This window comes from Silene latifolia, chromosome 10 (genome assembly GCF_048544455.1).
Source record: "Silene latifolia isolate original U9 population chromosome 10, ASM4854445v1, whole genome shotgun sequence".
In the NCBI taxonomy this organism is placed as follows: domain Eukaryota; kingdom Viridiplantae; phylum Streptophyta; class Magnoliopsida; order Caryophyllales; family Caryophyllaceae; genus Silene; species Silene latifolia.
In genome coordinates this window covers 96,320,424-96,336,496 of record NC_133535.1, presented here as the reverse complement: position 1 = coordinate 96,336,496, position 16,073 = coordinate 96,320,424, and the positions used below count along the sequence as shown (strand labels likewise).

The following is a 16,073-nucleotide window of genomic DNA, read 5'->3' as shown; positions in this document are numbered from 1 at the left end:
GATACATGAGTAGACAAAAAGTTCATCCAAAGGTGGAGAACAAATGCTAGAATGAAATACATAAAAACTGAAATTAAATTAATTCCTATTGGTTGATGGAGGTTCTTCTTTGTTGCTTTGTGATGTGAGTAGGTGAGGTCCTTGCAGTCAAAGGACTCTAAAAGAGAGCTTTGAAGTTGGTCTTTATCGAGGCTTGGGGCTGGTGCAACTTTAAGATAGGAGAAAAGAAGCAACGACCCAAATGGGAGGACCACAAGATGTCACTTTCAGAATTCAGAAATTGTTGTTTGCTTTTCTTAGGCCAAAAGTTTTCTTAACTTGAAACCAAGCTTGTCACTTCTTATTCCATGACATAAGGACTCTATTATGATTAATATCCATCTTAGGACAAGCTAATCTTGGCAGGTGAAAGGACTCAAATGCCCCTGACAGATGCATGCATCAAACAGAACCTTCAGTTGCATTCCTGAAATCAGCCCTATCTTGTAGGCAGGATAACTCTTAGTCGAGGATGAATATCAAGACCCATGATGGCTCATTTTAAAGTTGTGGATGTTAGCTTTCATGTCCAAAAAGAATCACCTGAAAAGATGATCTAGAACTCAAGATATTGAGGTTTGAGTGCCATCAGGTCTCTAGTAACCTAATGTGTAACAGTTCAGCATCAAGGGGTGACTTTCAGGCCTTATAACTCTTTCCTCAGGAAGTCGTGGACTGTTCTTTTTAGAAATAAAAATGATCTACGTATCCTTTAACTTCTATTGCAATAGGAAATGCCAATTTTTTGTCTTTATTAAAATCACGTGCTAATATTTGGATCCGTTTTAAAAAAAAGGGACAACCTATCTTAATTAAGACTTGCTTAAAGAATCATAAAATGTAGAATTTGAAAAAATATGGGATTATCTCGTAGAAAAAACCCAAAAAAAAAATAGCCGAGAAAAGTAAGGAAAACAAAATTGAATCCCAGTTGGGGTTGATGAGAAGAAAGAAGAGTTGAGACTGAAGTAAATCAGTGATATTGATCTACTTTAGCGGGTTTGAATCTTTTTACTGATATTATAGAAACCAAAAAGTTGACGAACAATCAATCTGGTGATTCTACTCTCTATTCCTCATATTGATTTCTTCTCTATTCCACCTTTTCTATTTCAAGGTCCCTTCTATTTCTTTCCTCCATTTTTTTTAAATTCTGTTAATTCTATATTCATACATCATTCTTATCTCTTACTTTTTATTTGTTCATGATTTTATTTACCTTCTTACAAATTCTTCCTAGAATTTTACCCTAACTAGTCGAAAAGCCCGTGCGATGCACGGGGCTCCCATTAGGATTATCTATAAAAATATATTTTTAAGTTGATAAAAAAAAAGTCCAACTATGTTAATTGAATCATTGATGAAAAAAAAATCATGTTTGGTGTAGTTGATCACCGATGAATTATTAGTGCTTTTAGTATAAAAGTTTTGTCATTCATTAATATAACATCAAGTGACATAGTTATAATATGTAGTTAGCTTTTTCATTATTACAGCCACAACCGATTTTTAATTAAATATAAAACGCCATCTCTATAAACATAATGGAACTCACTAAAATGAGCCATTAATAACGGAGACAAACCTTTATGCGTTTTACCAATTATTTTAACATACAACAACTTGTGGACAACGGGGGCCCACGGGGGCGCTTGGGAGGAAGAGAACAAGCGTTTGCATTTTTGTGGAGTCGCCACCAATTTTTATGGGAAATTGGAACCGTTCGAATACCTCGTGCCATGTCAAGACAAAAAGTAGAGACATGAACACCAAGCAATCGTTACCCTTAGCATTCTATGTCTAGAATGACTCTCGTGGATGCCAATGAACACGGATTTTCACAGAGATCTGGAGTAAGGGGTGAGGGTACGTATTAGGAAGTTCTTTTGATCGAACACCTAATCCCACCCGCCTCGATAGCGGCCTCTACTAATGATTAGGGACATCATCTATACTCGATATATCGTCGATTATATGCATGCAATGCAACATCCAAGTTTTAATCCTAGCATGTGAGAATTAGCTAAGTCGGTTAACACGTAATTTAACATACAATTAATGTCAAAGTAGGATTTAATGCTCGATTACACGTGAAGGCATACAAATGATACAAGAAATATGACAAATACAATTGCAATAATGAAAATTACAATAATTACATCGGGTTAATTGATTTATGTCGAAAATACCTTTAAAACGGATAATTTGAGAAAAAAGAATAAAGGAATAAATGACGAACAGATCAGAAGGTGATAATACGGATAATAGTTAATTATACGTAAGCTAATTAAACTAGGTCAAGCAACAACGGAGTTCGAGAGGTAAATCGGCCTGGAACAGCGCAAGAGATCGCGCCCTCACGGAAGAGGCGCAGCGATTCTTGCGTCTGTTCCAAGGGTGAGTTCTGGTTGTGAAGCCGGAACTGCATATCGTTAATATTAATTGGTTAATTTAAGGATTGATTATAGTATTTACTCGGATGGAAGTGATTATCAGGTTATTTACATGTGATTAATGGTCATAAAACAACAAAACATGGATGAGACGGAATATTACTAATTATTTACATGAATGAACGATTAATTAGTGACATGGGTGAATTAAATAGGCTAAACATGATGAATTGATGACAAATTAATGACGAATATGACAATAGACAGATGAAAATATATCAAAGATCGAATTCCAGAAACCCGATATGAACAAATCGAATTTCTACAACCCGGATTGAATTTAATGACGAAAACCCGCAAATATGAGATTATTTGGGATTTAGGTCGGATTTAAATGACAAATTATATGCTAACGAATGATAAACAATATACATGTGAGATTATTATGCTATTATATCAAATAATTGACGAAAACAAACAAAAACAAGTAAAAAGCGACCGAATTTACAGAGGACGAAGGAAGAAGAAAGGAAGCAGGAACTGCGGAAGCCTCACGAAGAGGCGCAGCAGGAACTGCGCTCCTTCGATGAGGCGCAGCAGTTGCTGCGTCCTTTCTCGACAGTTTGTCTTCTGAAAATCCGTAAAAAGGGATTTTAAAGCACGGTTTTAGAAATCGGTTCTAATTGGTATTTTCGACATAAACCTTACAATAGTGGTACAAAAAGTAAATAACAATAAATAAAGAGAGATTTACACCCTCAGACTTACATGTTTGACGAAACGAGAAGGACTTAGTTATCGATTAGTGATGCTCGACTCGAACTATAATGCAAATATGAAAGTGCCCTCGTAAGAGGAAAACGATTAGATTAATTAAGTTGATTGATGTGGAGTTGGTCAAATTGGTCGGTCATGCAAACGAGGCTGGTACTCAGAAGGATCCGAGATTACGTGGTTGAATGTTCAAGCACGTAGACGCCGAAAAGTAAGAACAAAGGTCTAGAATGCAAAGGAAGAAGAGAAGGGCGGACACTCGCGTGATAAATATGAGGAGCGAAGGCTCCTATTTATACTAATCACGTGAAGGAATAGGGTTTCGGAGAGTCTTTGGAAGTGAATCTCGGAAAGATATGAAAAAGATACGAAAAATACGCAGAAAAGGACCTGGGAAGAGGCGCAGCAGCCACTGCGTCTCTTGGAAGAGGCGCAACACCTGCTGCGTCTGTTCCCAAGTGGTTTCCTCCTGTGGAAGAAAGATTTCCGTGTTTAAATTATGGAATAAAGGGATAATTCGGTTTTCCTTAATATTTTGTATGAATATTACGGGAAATTGTTTACCAAAGAATAAATATTGTGAAATATTTATAAAATATGGAATAGAAATATCCGGAACATTCCAGAACATTCTGACTCGGGATTAAACGGTTATCAGAAAATGAAGACGGTTTTAGGCCCAGACTCCAAATGTACTCTAATTACTATCAAAACGACCGTATCGGCACGTAGATGACAACTAAGAGGTAGACATTAGTGTTTGAGCAATCACTTGACGATAAACTTACGAACTGTCACAAATCGTTCCGCGTACCAAACATGCGGCCCAATCATCACCGGGTGGTTTGCGAGAGGTGCAGTAATTAAGTATCTACAGAGCCCCCACTTTGACTGAGGCTTGGACAAGGCGAAAGTCAAAGTATAGCCATCAGGTCAATCGAAGATTACAACCTGACGACTATGGCGACGCGAGGCGGCTCAAGGGGTCTGAACCAAGGACCTGTCGTCGGGAACATTTTAGACTCTGTCGACTTCCGGGGAGGGTCGTTTAAAGTCCATTAGACTACGTAAGGAGGCTCGCCAGCAATAAGAAGAGACCATACCTGAGACTTCTTCTTGAGATGCTTCCGGAGGTGCATAGGAGCTAAGGGTAAGACCTAAAAGATATATAAGGATTGGTGCTAGGATATGGGGCCCTAAAGGAATGCATCGGTGGGAAGGAGGCCCGAATATAAGTTTAAACTAAAGGGTAACTAAGGCTCGAGTGTAGGAACTCTATTGGTTTGGGAACTTATGGAGAATGACATCTTTATCGCACTCCGAGGGGAAACAAGAAATATTGTGAGTAGCAGGACACAGGCGGGAACTGCGGGAGAACTCTGTTCGTGTTCAGCTTCAAACAAACTTCGGAAGAAATAGGGGCTGATGTTGATCTCCATGTCTCGAGAGGGAAAGTCTATCCGCTTACTCTCGTTGGGGAACATAATCGGGAATTAATCTCCATGTCTCGAGAGGGAAAGTCTATCCGCTTACTCTCGTTGAGGAAATATAATGAAGGCATGTCGAAACACCTGTGAAGGAACATCTGTTCGTTGTGACAAGCAAGGTCTTGGAAGCGATAAATAACGTGTAATAGTCTGCTGTTGGCTTGAAAATGCGGGCCGGAACGAAAGATAATCGTCAAATGGACCAAAAAGATAAAATAGCATCGGGGAAGAGGCGCACCAAAGATGGGCCCACAAATAACGAACTCATAACGAATTTTTGAAAAATCGTAAGGAGGGAACACCAGGAAGAGGCGCAGCAAGAGCTGCGTCTCTTGGAAGAGGCGCAGCGCCTGCTGCGTCTGTTCCCAAGGGTGTATTTTCTGCCTAAAAACGCGATAAACAGAGGGATTATTTCATTTGTTTCGAAACACAAATTCTCCAAATTCTCTCTCAAATCCTAACCATTTCCGCCAAGGTTTGATCCGAAAGCTTGCATTAATCATGACTAATCGAGGTATGTGTATCATTCTTGCATTAATCTTCTATATTTGCTCAATTTGGATCGAAAAAATTAGGGTTTTCAACCCAATTAAATCGAAAATTTGGGGCTTTTCCCCCAAATGGATTTGCCTTGTGAAATTGGTATTAGAAACGGATAATTGGTAATATAAGGAATATAACCATGTGTTTGTTTCGAATTTTCGTTGAATTTTGAGCATTTGAGTGAATTTGAGACGATTTCACAGCTAAACCGTAAATTGCTTCGAAAAATAGCCTTAGGATTGCCCATTTGCGATGAAACTTGATATTTGGGATCCTTGGATGACGGGTAAACTTCCTATCATCTTGGAATTTTGGTTTGTGATGGCTTTTTCAGGACACTTTTCTAGGGCATAATCGTCGTTATAACGAAATGCTGCCGAAATTTCAGCTCGAACCTGGAAATAGGCTTCAAATTAGGCTTGACTTGACCTTAATTACCACATGAGTGATCGGGTTTGTGAGAATGTGGCCAAAGATGGCGAGAAAAGAGCGGTTTCAGGGCTTCCAAAGGTTCGAAAATCCCTTGACCAAGGCTTGTCGTCACGTGACGCGGCCTAAATTACGTTAATGTTGCAGGTGATGAGGCTTCTACTTATGGGAGAGCTCCCATGGAGATAGACGCTGCTGTTGTCGAGGAGGCTTTGGAGCAGGCCTTCACCGCCGCGGTGATGGCTGCTGGGGACGAGGTCCACGAGGAGGAGGCTGTTGAGGAAGAGGAGGCCCCGAGGCGGGCCAACGTTGGACGAGGAGGTCGTCAGCTGAGGGGAGCACCTGCGTGGGCTGAGACCTGGGACAGCAGGCACTTGCTTTGGGCTGCAGAGGGTCACCTGTCCTACAGGACGGTGAAGAGCTTGGTAATTTTCAATTCATTACTCAGCACTCATCTTCTTTCATTCATTTCATTTATATCTCTTCCAATTTTCATTCAAAACTAAAGATAGCTTTTTGTTTCAAATCACAATAGGAGGCTGGGAACATCAGGTCATTCTCGGGTTACACGACAGCGATGGAGTGCTACGAGCGGCTGCCGGCGGAGGAGCGCGCCATGATCGATCGTGGAGCGTTCGGTGCCTTGGTGCAGGCCTGGAGGGAAATCGCGAAGAGGAAGTTGCGGGCTAACCTTAGCCTGGTCCGCGTTTTCTTGGACCGATTTTGGGATACGACTTCCACCTTTCACATGCCTTTTGGTGAGGTGGGAGTCACGTTGGAGGACTACGGCATGATTTCTGGTCTGCCGTGTGGGACTGAGGCTGTGGAGTGGCCGGAGACTGCCATGAGGGTGGACTCGGCCGAGGCTAGGAGGTTGATCGGCTGGAACTTGTCGCCGAAGGCTGTTACAGTGCCGGGTTTGGTTGCCAGGTCCTACGTTCGAGACTACTTTGCGGGAAAGATCTCGGCGCTGGTGACGATTGACGGGAGAGAGACGGCTCCTCCTCCCTGTACAGCTGAGCAGAGGGCTCGTTTGTGGCTCTGGTGGTTTCTGTCTTCGATTTACCTCGGAGACAAGGGAGAGAGGCTGTCGACGAAGCTTCTTCCCTTCCTTTCTGACTTGAGCTCCCTAGGGCGTTGGGACTAGGTCCTTTCTTTGGTTTTGCGGTCCTCATCCGCTTCATGAGGGCCATGGTTCGTCCGGAGTTGATGGAGAAGGGGACTTCTCCTGGCGCTGTCGGACCTGGACTACTGTTGGAGATATGAACCTTTATTTAGACCAAAATCAATTCCTTTCTTTATCAAATTACGAAAGATCGTTATTGACTATCTAGCTTTGCAGGCGTGGGTGTACTCCTACTTTCCGGGCCTCGCGCCCAAGAGGACGGAGCCGCTGGAGAAGGCATATCCCGTGGTGAGGGATTGGGTGATGTGCAGGACGAAGAGCAAGCGTTCTTCTCACGGTGTCTACCGGCGGGACGTGAACGCTCTGCAGCTGGATAGCGTGAGCATCTCACTCATATTCATTTTGCTTCTATATTGCTTTAATCGATCATAAGAATGATTCCTTGTTTGTCTTGTCCCAGTGGGTGCCCAGGCCTTGGGCGGAGTACGCTGGAGCGCCTCCTTTTGTGGCTGAGGTCCTTCGTCCTAGGAGCTCGAGCCTCTTTGTTGAGGACGTCGATGGGTCCTGTGTGGTACTTGGGCGAGCGCTTGGCTCGTCAGTGCTCTCGGGACGTGTTGACGGTTCCCATCGATCCTCCTAGGACGATGTTCAGGGAGCCTTCTTAGGCAGAGAGGGAGGCCGACTTGGCTGGCGTTGGTGGTGACGCCCTCCTTCTTCCTGGCGAGGACTACTCGGCGTTCCTCTACGGGAGGTTGGCGTACTGGCCGGTTGTGGTGAGCATATTTTCTCTCCTCTATTCTTGATTTTGAGAACTACGATGAAAAATCATCGATTAATTAGAAATATTTGACTTTGCAGGAGGTTGAGGCGGCGGGCATCGAGCCCCCAGAGTACCCTGAGACCCTCGAGTACACTGACACGGCTGGGAGGACGACGATCTCCGAGCTGCGTGACTTTGACGTGGTTGTGACGGATGTTGGCCTGGACGATTGGCAGCATCTGATTCGGAGGGTGAGCCTCCAATTTGCATAATTTTTGTGTAAGAACCCATTTGGTTGAACCCATTCAATTATTGAGAACTTCTTTTTTTTTTGAAAATGTAGGTTGCTGATACGTGCATATTCTATACACTTTATCTGTGGTTTTGGCATGTATTTCTACGCATAATTGGTAGCTTGAGGCTGTTATTTCTCCCGAAACGGTTTACTTTGCATTTTCTATGATTTATTGTAGGAATGCGTGGAAGTAGGCTAAATCAAGCCAAATTCGTCCTCCGGAAGCAAGTTCAAGGAAGCCAAGAGGAAGGAGAGTTCATTCAGTCACCTTGGGATGCGTGCAAGGAGTGAAGAGTTGATTGGAAGCAACAAGGAGCCACTGCACAGCAATTTCAGTCGATCGACTAAGCCTTTCAGTCGATCGACCACTAGAGCTCAGTCAGAAGCTACTGTTCCGAGTAATCAGTCGATCGACCGTGTTGACCAGTCGATCGACCTGATTTCGAGCTAATACTTATTTCTCCGTGTTAGACTTTTAAAAGCCCAACTTGTAATTAACTTTCAGTATCTTTTTATCAGTAGAACGCAGCAACTTTTAGGTTATGCTTTTTCATTCTGGAAAAACTTAGTTTTCATACTAGCTTGAGACGGAAACCTTTGATTCGAATGCTTGGTTCTTGATATTCAATTAGTAAGCTTTTTAGGCAATTCTTCCTTTTCTTATTTTTCACTTGTTATTTTGATTCTTGTTTCATCAATTAATTTCAGCAATTGATTTCTTCCCCTTTGTGTTAGTTAGATTCCATTATGTCAAAGTTGTTCTTTATTATTAATTTCGCAATTAGTGTAGTTATGATTATGCGTAAGTAATTCCTTTGATTGGGAATAAGGTGAGCCATGGTATTAAATTAGGATTGTTGTGTAGCACGAGTTCTTCCGTATTGGTCTTGTTATCTTTTGATAGATTTCTTTGCTAGATTGAAAGATTGGTAATTTGATTTATCGCTAGATTTAGAATTTCTCTTGAGTGAAAGCTTTGATAAATTCTGGGGAATTATTAGACCGTGAGGTTATTTGAGCTTTGATCGAAAGACTAGCTTATCTTCCCTGAGACCGTATTATAAGACCTCTGTTGCTTGACCGGCCTGTTATTTGCCATGGTGAACCGAAGTTCCCGATCCTCCTTTTATCTTGTTAAGAATTTTCATTTTAGCAATTAGCCAGTTAATCAACCAAATTCAAAACCCCCAATTATCTGTTACTTTTGTAGACTGAAAAATAGCAAACAAAATCAACCTTGTCTCTCTGTGGTTCGACCCTTACTATCACTAGCTATAGTTTTAGTTTGGAACTATAAATTTAATTTTGGTACTAAACGACGGTACCAATTTTGGCGCCGTTGCCGGGGAGGCAGCGCTAGTTTTAGTTGTCTTTAATTTTAGTCTTTCTTTCTTTAGTCTCAGGGAACTTCGGTTCCTTGAGACCGTTCTCATGTCGTTCCTTCTGAGTTTTCCGCAGGAAGAGAACGAAATCTTTGGTGTTTATTTAGTCAGACTTTGGGAGTTTATTGAGCCCAGACGAGATGCCTTCTCGATCTCCAAATATCTTTGCACCATTTTCCGGCAGCAAATGAATGACCCTACGCGAGCATACCTCGAGTCTATAGGTAAGTGGGATTTTGAAGGAATCCCCGTCATTGAGGTATTAGAATTCTTTAATTGGTTTGCTCTTTGAATCTCTTAAACCTACTTTTTCTCTTCATGTTGACTCAGATGAGGGGGTGGGTGAGACCTTAGAAACCGATCTAGGAAATGCTGACGGAGACATAGAGGAGACCATTAGCGTGGTTGACAATCCTTTTTATGAGGATAGTCTAGAACCCCTTTATGATTCTTGCAATGATAGTGAGGTCGATTTGGAGGATCTCTTTGAGAATCTCCAACTTGACGAGTCTAGCGATAAGGAGAGTGAGGAGGAAAATTTTGACAGTCTTGAGGTTAATTGGGATGTGTATGACGATATTATAGATGAACCTATTATAGAGGACCCGATTGAACCATTTGACTTTACCGTCCCATGCATTTGGGATGATTATCCACCTTCTCCCTTAGTTGACCAGACTCCTCCACCTCACAGTTCTTACCCGTCTGAGCATCTGGATTCTACTCGCGTTGTTTTTGAGTCAAATGCTACAGAGCTCCATTGTTTATCACCTGCGGTTAACTTGAGCTTTTATATTCCGCCCTTAGCTGGAGAGCAGAATAACTTTGTGGACAATTTTAGGAGCTACCATAGGAAATTTGTTAGGCTTAAATGCTTTTACATTTTGATTTCCTATGTTATTTCTATCTTATGGTGCTACTTACAGTTTTGTGTAGCACATGCGCAGATGTATGATAGGTTGCTGAGAGCCTTGAGTTGTTTTGATTGGGCTCAATTAGAGTGAGCTGGTGAAGAAAAAGAGGTCGAGCGGGACCTGTCTGAAACCAGCGCTAGCCGGGAGGCAACCCGGATGTGTTTTGTTTTTATTTTGAATAAAAGCTCATAGTTGTTTAGAAATAAAAACTCTTAGTGTGTGCTTAGTTTAATTTCCGTTTATAGACTTTTACTTTGGGTTTTGCGCAATTTTGGGCGCGTATTATTGTGCATTTGCAGGCTTGTAGACCTCATTAGCTCGAGTAATTGAGCTAATTCGAAGAAATCGAAGTTACGGTTTTCCCGGTCGATCGATCGCCTTCTATGGTCGATCGATGGTCTGCAGATTCCAGGAGCTCTGTTCCTTTCACCTTGGTCGATCGATCGGGTGATGTGGTCGATCGACCAAGTTATTTCTTTGTCAGACTGTTCGCGATCATTCCCTGCTGAGTTTGATCGTTTTGCGGAATTGAGGGAGTCGTCCCTCCACTTTATTTTCCGTCTTATTTCTGATTTCTTCCATATTCTTCATTTTGCACGTAATTTTACCGTCCCAAAATTGTTTTCTCGATTTTATGCGTGGTTTTGTTTGTCTTTTCAGGTACTTATTAGTAGCACTTTGCACCGAAACCTCCTAGCTCACGCCGGTTTTGGGAGGTTTCTTTTCTTTGCGCTTAACGTCTTGTGAGTTCCCGATTTCCACTTCATGTCATATTTATTTATTTCATTTTCTCGCAAATTCCCGTTTCTCTTTCCTTTCATTACATGATTTTGCACAATGGGGACATTGTGCGATTTGGTTTGGGGAAGGGTTTTGCGTCGCATTTGCATATGTCTTATTGCATTTCTGTTTCACGTTTATATTTTTGTATGCATTGTTTATTTCATTTCTTATATATATACAAAAATCCAAAAAAATTGAAAATTTTCAAAAAAATTCAAACAAAAATGCACGTTTATTTTAGCATATAGGTCAAGTCGGAACGGTAGTATTTCCATGATGACATTGCATTTGCATTTGTTTACGCTTAAGCCTTGCTTGATTAACATGTTATTAGTAGAATCGCAAATGCATATCTACGAGTTTTCGTTAATTATTTGCTGAGCTTGAAACTTGACTTAGATTTTTGGCAAGCTACATCATATTTCTGAGGTTTAGAGCTTATAACTGGTGACATTCATGACCGGTTTATCTAGGAATGTGAGTAGTACTCCTTATGAGACATGTTTCCTTAATTTGCATAAATATGAACTTGATCTACTTAATACCTGTATGCGTTCGGTCTGTGGTTTGTTGACACATGTGGAAGAGGTTTCCTTTATTCATTTTACCCATAAGCTCCACACTGCCAAAAACAGCCTTTTTGTCCCATTACTACATCCTACATTTAGCCTGCCCTTGTCAAGCTAATAATTTATGTTCTTGGGATTGTTACTTAGTTTTTGGTGGCATATGCTCTTATTGAGATTTAGATGGATAACAAGAATGAAGGAGGAAAAGAAAAGTTGAAAGAAAACAAAGAAAAAAAAAGAGATGAAAAATGTTTCGAAAAAGAAAAGAAAAAAGAGTGTTGTACTGTTCGAAGCGGTCGATCGACTGCCCATTTAGGTCGATCGACTGGGGTCCGAAAGAAAATCAATTCGCATAATTCAAAGCCTTTATCTTATGGCGATTTTTGCTCCCATGTTGCATTTATATCTTATGGGGAGTTGATTGATTTAGTATTATGGAGATTGTGAGATTTGTGCTTGCTATAGCACCGTTTCATTTGTTTTTGAGCAAGAAGTGGATATTGTCACATGGTTATGTTAGGTACTAGCTTGATCACCTGTATCTCCACATTCCCATAAATGTTTTGCCTCTTCTTACCCATTACCTCACATATCCATATATACCTCGGCATGTGTCATGGTCATTTGTTCGGTTGGAATGCATATGTACGGTTGTAGAGATTACTTTCATATTATATTGCAGGCATGTTCTCATAGGTCGTAGTTAGGTGAGAGTCTTTACAAAATGAATTCTTTCTATCTTACATATATTCACCTATGCTTATGAGTGATTTGAGCGACCCGTGAGAGTCCAATTTGATAAGTCTCTATAGTTAACGATTCAGCAATATTTCTAACGACTCCATAACTCGTTTGCATGATTCATTTGCTAATTGATTGTTGGTTATTGCATTAAATCGGTTTAGGCTTTACAGTTTGCACTTCGCTCTGAGATTGAACTCGTTCCATTAGGTCATTAGATCGAGTCTAGTTCTTGCTTGGGGACAAGCAAGGTTTGGTTTGGGGAGATTTGATGCGTGTCTAAAATATGATGTTTCACACTTTATTCTACACGCATTTCAGAGCTCAAATGTGCAATATATGCCATTATTTCCCTATTTTCCTCTACTTTCGTGTTTTTGTCTATTATTGCAGAAATATGAAGAATTGAGCGGAAATCGAGCCGAATCCGTCCCTAAGTAATTGACATTGCTTTTGACATGAAGTATTGACTCGAGGAATGAGCTTGGTGCACGTTTCAAGGCCTAAAGATAGCAAAAGCATGGGTGCGTACGAGTTTAACAAGCGAAGAAGTGCTTCTCGACATTGCAGCCTGCTTCAGATGGCTATATCTCGAGTTCTAGACCTGATAATCGAGTGATTCCAATTGGAGATGAAATCTTATCCTCTTAGCTTTCCAACGCCGCGTAGAACGACTGATTTGACCAAGTAACGAAGAAATGGCAGCTGTTTTAAGATCGGTGCGCTGCGCAGAATCGTCGAGAATGCACTCATCAGACAAAGCACCCTTGGTCGATCGACTCGATGCCTATGGTCGATCAACCAGAGCGATAATCGAAGCTCTGTACAGCGCAAGTTGGTCGATCGACTGATGCTTATGGTCGATCGACTGAACAACGGGTCTGATGCGCAAATTAAAAGATCGAGAATTCCAAAGCCCATTGTGATTAGGTTTAGGAATAAAGGTTACGCAGGATTTTTCCTATATAAACTAACCTATGTTTTCAGAATAATGATCAGTTTTGGAGGGAGACATTAGGTCTCGATTTTAGCATAGTTTACATTCAATTCAAATATTTTAGTTTCTCAATAATGTTCGCTATTTTGCATCTGGATTTCCTTTCTGCCTTCAGTTTCGGTATTGCTCAATCATAATTTCAGTCTTTAAGTTTATTATTTTGTTAGCTTATAATTGATTAGATTAGTTCCCAAAGCCATCAATATTTCGTTCTTTGCATCTCTATTGCTTAGTTAATTTAATTATGTATTCGTTTCCGTTAATTGTTAATTTAGTTGTTGTTATCAATTCTATCATGCGTAGCTAGAAACCCCGTGCTAAGATGTGAGGGGACCTGCGGCGAAGACGATGTAGATTAGTAGACCCGATGTCGGCCTTTGGTCGATCGACTGGATTAGTCAGTCGATCGACTGGACCTGTTGGTCGATCGATTGGCTTAGCTAGTCGATCGACTGACACGCGATAGTATAGCACCGTTTCAATGTTTTAATTGCAATATTTGACAACGAGGCCGAGAGGAGACTTGTTAAATGCTTAGTATTTGACCGACCCACAAGATCGAGAGATAGGGGAGGGAAAATAGATTAATAAATTGAGACGACTAAATTGCTAAGATCGAAAGATAGGTAATTTAGGCATTAGGAATCACTCTTCAGGGCGAGAGCTAGTATTAGTGAGACCTAGGGACTAGTAGCATAGGCTGAGAGGCGCTACTTGTTAAGTTGGACCGAGAGGACTTCTTATTTGCCCACCTATCGTGATTTATCAGACTTACTTAGATACCATCGTCGTAGCTGCAGTGAACCGACCGTCTTAGCATTCTTTTTATTATTGTTTACATCTCTTTTTATTACTTGCCCTTTTTTTTTATGCGTTTAGACTTAGAAATAATCCAAATCAAACCCCCCAGAAAATTCATAGACTGAAATAAGACAATTAGAACTCCCTACCTCCCTGCGGATCGACCCTTACTACCGCTTGCTAGTTGTAGTTTGGAAATTATAAATATTATTTTTGATACTCACTTCGACAGGTATCAAATTTTGGCGTCGTTGCCGGGGAGACGGTGTAATTCTGTTTGCTCTATTTTAGTTTATTTTTCTTGTCTCAAGGAACTTTTGTTCCTTGAGGCCGTTGCTTACCTTTGCTTCTAGTTTTGCTTTTGCACAGTTAGAAGACAGGTTTTTGAGAGGAAGACTTGAGTACTCTCACTTTGGAAATTATGGCTACGATATATGATAATTTTCAGCCAAAGGAGCACCACCTTCCAAAGGGGCGCCAGTTACCTACCCCTACTACCGGTAAATTCGAGTTTCGTTCCTCTTATATTGATTTAGTGGAACGAAACCGTTCATGGGGTGCGGATGAAGACCCCTTGAAACATATGGAAATTTTCACGGACTATTATTGTTCAATACCTGTACCGGAGGGGGTAACTCAAGATGAAGTAAAGGGGTTTATGTTCTTATACTCCTTGAAGGATTCGGCGCGAGATTGGTATCGCTACCTCGATAGAGTAGCAGCTGGAGTCACTGATTGGACATCTTTAGCACTAGCCTTCTACAAGAAGTACTTCCCGCCTTCAAAGACTGATGCCTTGAAGGGTAAAATCACGAGTTTTCAGCAAGGAGCCGACGAAGATTTTTGTGAAGCATGGGGACGTTTCAAAAGTTTGGTCGAGTGTCCCTCATCATGGTTTCCAAGCAATGGTATCTTTGCAATCTATTTTACAATGCTTTATATGATGATTACAAGGTCATCTTGGATGCACATTTGCTAATGGCGGGTTTCAAAATAATACCGGTCAAAGTAAAGGTTGGAACACCATTGAGGAGATGGCAGTCCATAAAGCTGAGTTTGGAAGTTCACGTGGTAAGTCACGAAAGCAAAGTGAAGACATGACTGTTGTTGTGACACTTATAACTTCCATCTCTACCCGTCTCGAGAAACTCGAGATTTCTGAAGCTTCCAAGGAGAAAGTCGAGATTCCTGTTCAAAACTCTGATGAGATCGAGAAGTTGAGAGAGATGGTCCAACTCCTTTTGGTTCAAGTGGAGAATATGGAAGCAGCCGGGATTGAGTCCTCACGGAATTTTGTGAAACAATTGGAGAATATGGAGGCTAAGCAAGCCGCTAATTCTTCAATTAAATGTGAAGGGCCGGTTGAGACGATCAATGCCATCAATCTCAGAAGTGGCCTTTCTTATGAAAGTCCCGACAAGCCAAAGGAAGACTCGGGAAATGATGAAGAAGCTCGTTTGAATTCTGATGCAAAAACGAGTCTGAATGCCAGTAATTCAGGTCGATCGACCAACATTCCCAGTCGATCGACTGAATTGTCAAACAAAATAGTTTCTGGTCAGAAACTATTCACACCTAGCACATCCAATCGATCGACCAACATCCTCAGTCGATCGACTGAGACACCTGACGAAGTTAATTCGGGACGTAAACCGTTTCACGCCTTGACTTACTTGGTCGATCGACCACCTATACCGATCGATCGTTGGATCTCAGAGCGAGGATGCAAATCCGTCAACTAGCTTGCATGATTCGTCACTCATTGATGATTTGACGGGGGTTTTAAACCTACGGAAGCCGAAGGTTACTGATCCTACGGCCAGTGTTGCAGTCCCGTATCCGGAGCGTTTGAAGGCTACCAAGCTGGAGCGTAAGTTTGGTAAGTTTCTGGAGATGGTCCAGAATCTCGAGGTAACGGTTCCTTTCACTGATTTAATTACCCAGGTACCCTCTTACGCTAAATTTATGAAAGATATTTTGAATCGTAAGAGAAATTTTCGTGATGATGGTAATGTTGCGTTTGTGGAGGAATGTAATGCT

At 41.3% G+C, this 16,073-nt stretch overlaps 1 non-coding gene across 1 annotated transcript; it reads right to left on the bottom strand.

The window, feature by feature from the left end:
- Positions 1-14,824: 14,824 nt before the first annotated feature.
- On the bottom strand, positions 14,825-14,931 carry LOC141609859 (small nucleolar RNA R71). The gene has a single exon (XR_012527764.1). It is a non-coding gene; the product is annotated as a small nucleolar RNA R71 (small nucleolar RNA).
- Between the last annotated feature and the right edge of the window lie 1,142 nt (positions 14,932-16,073).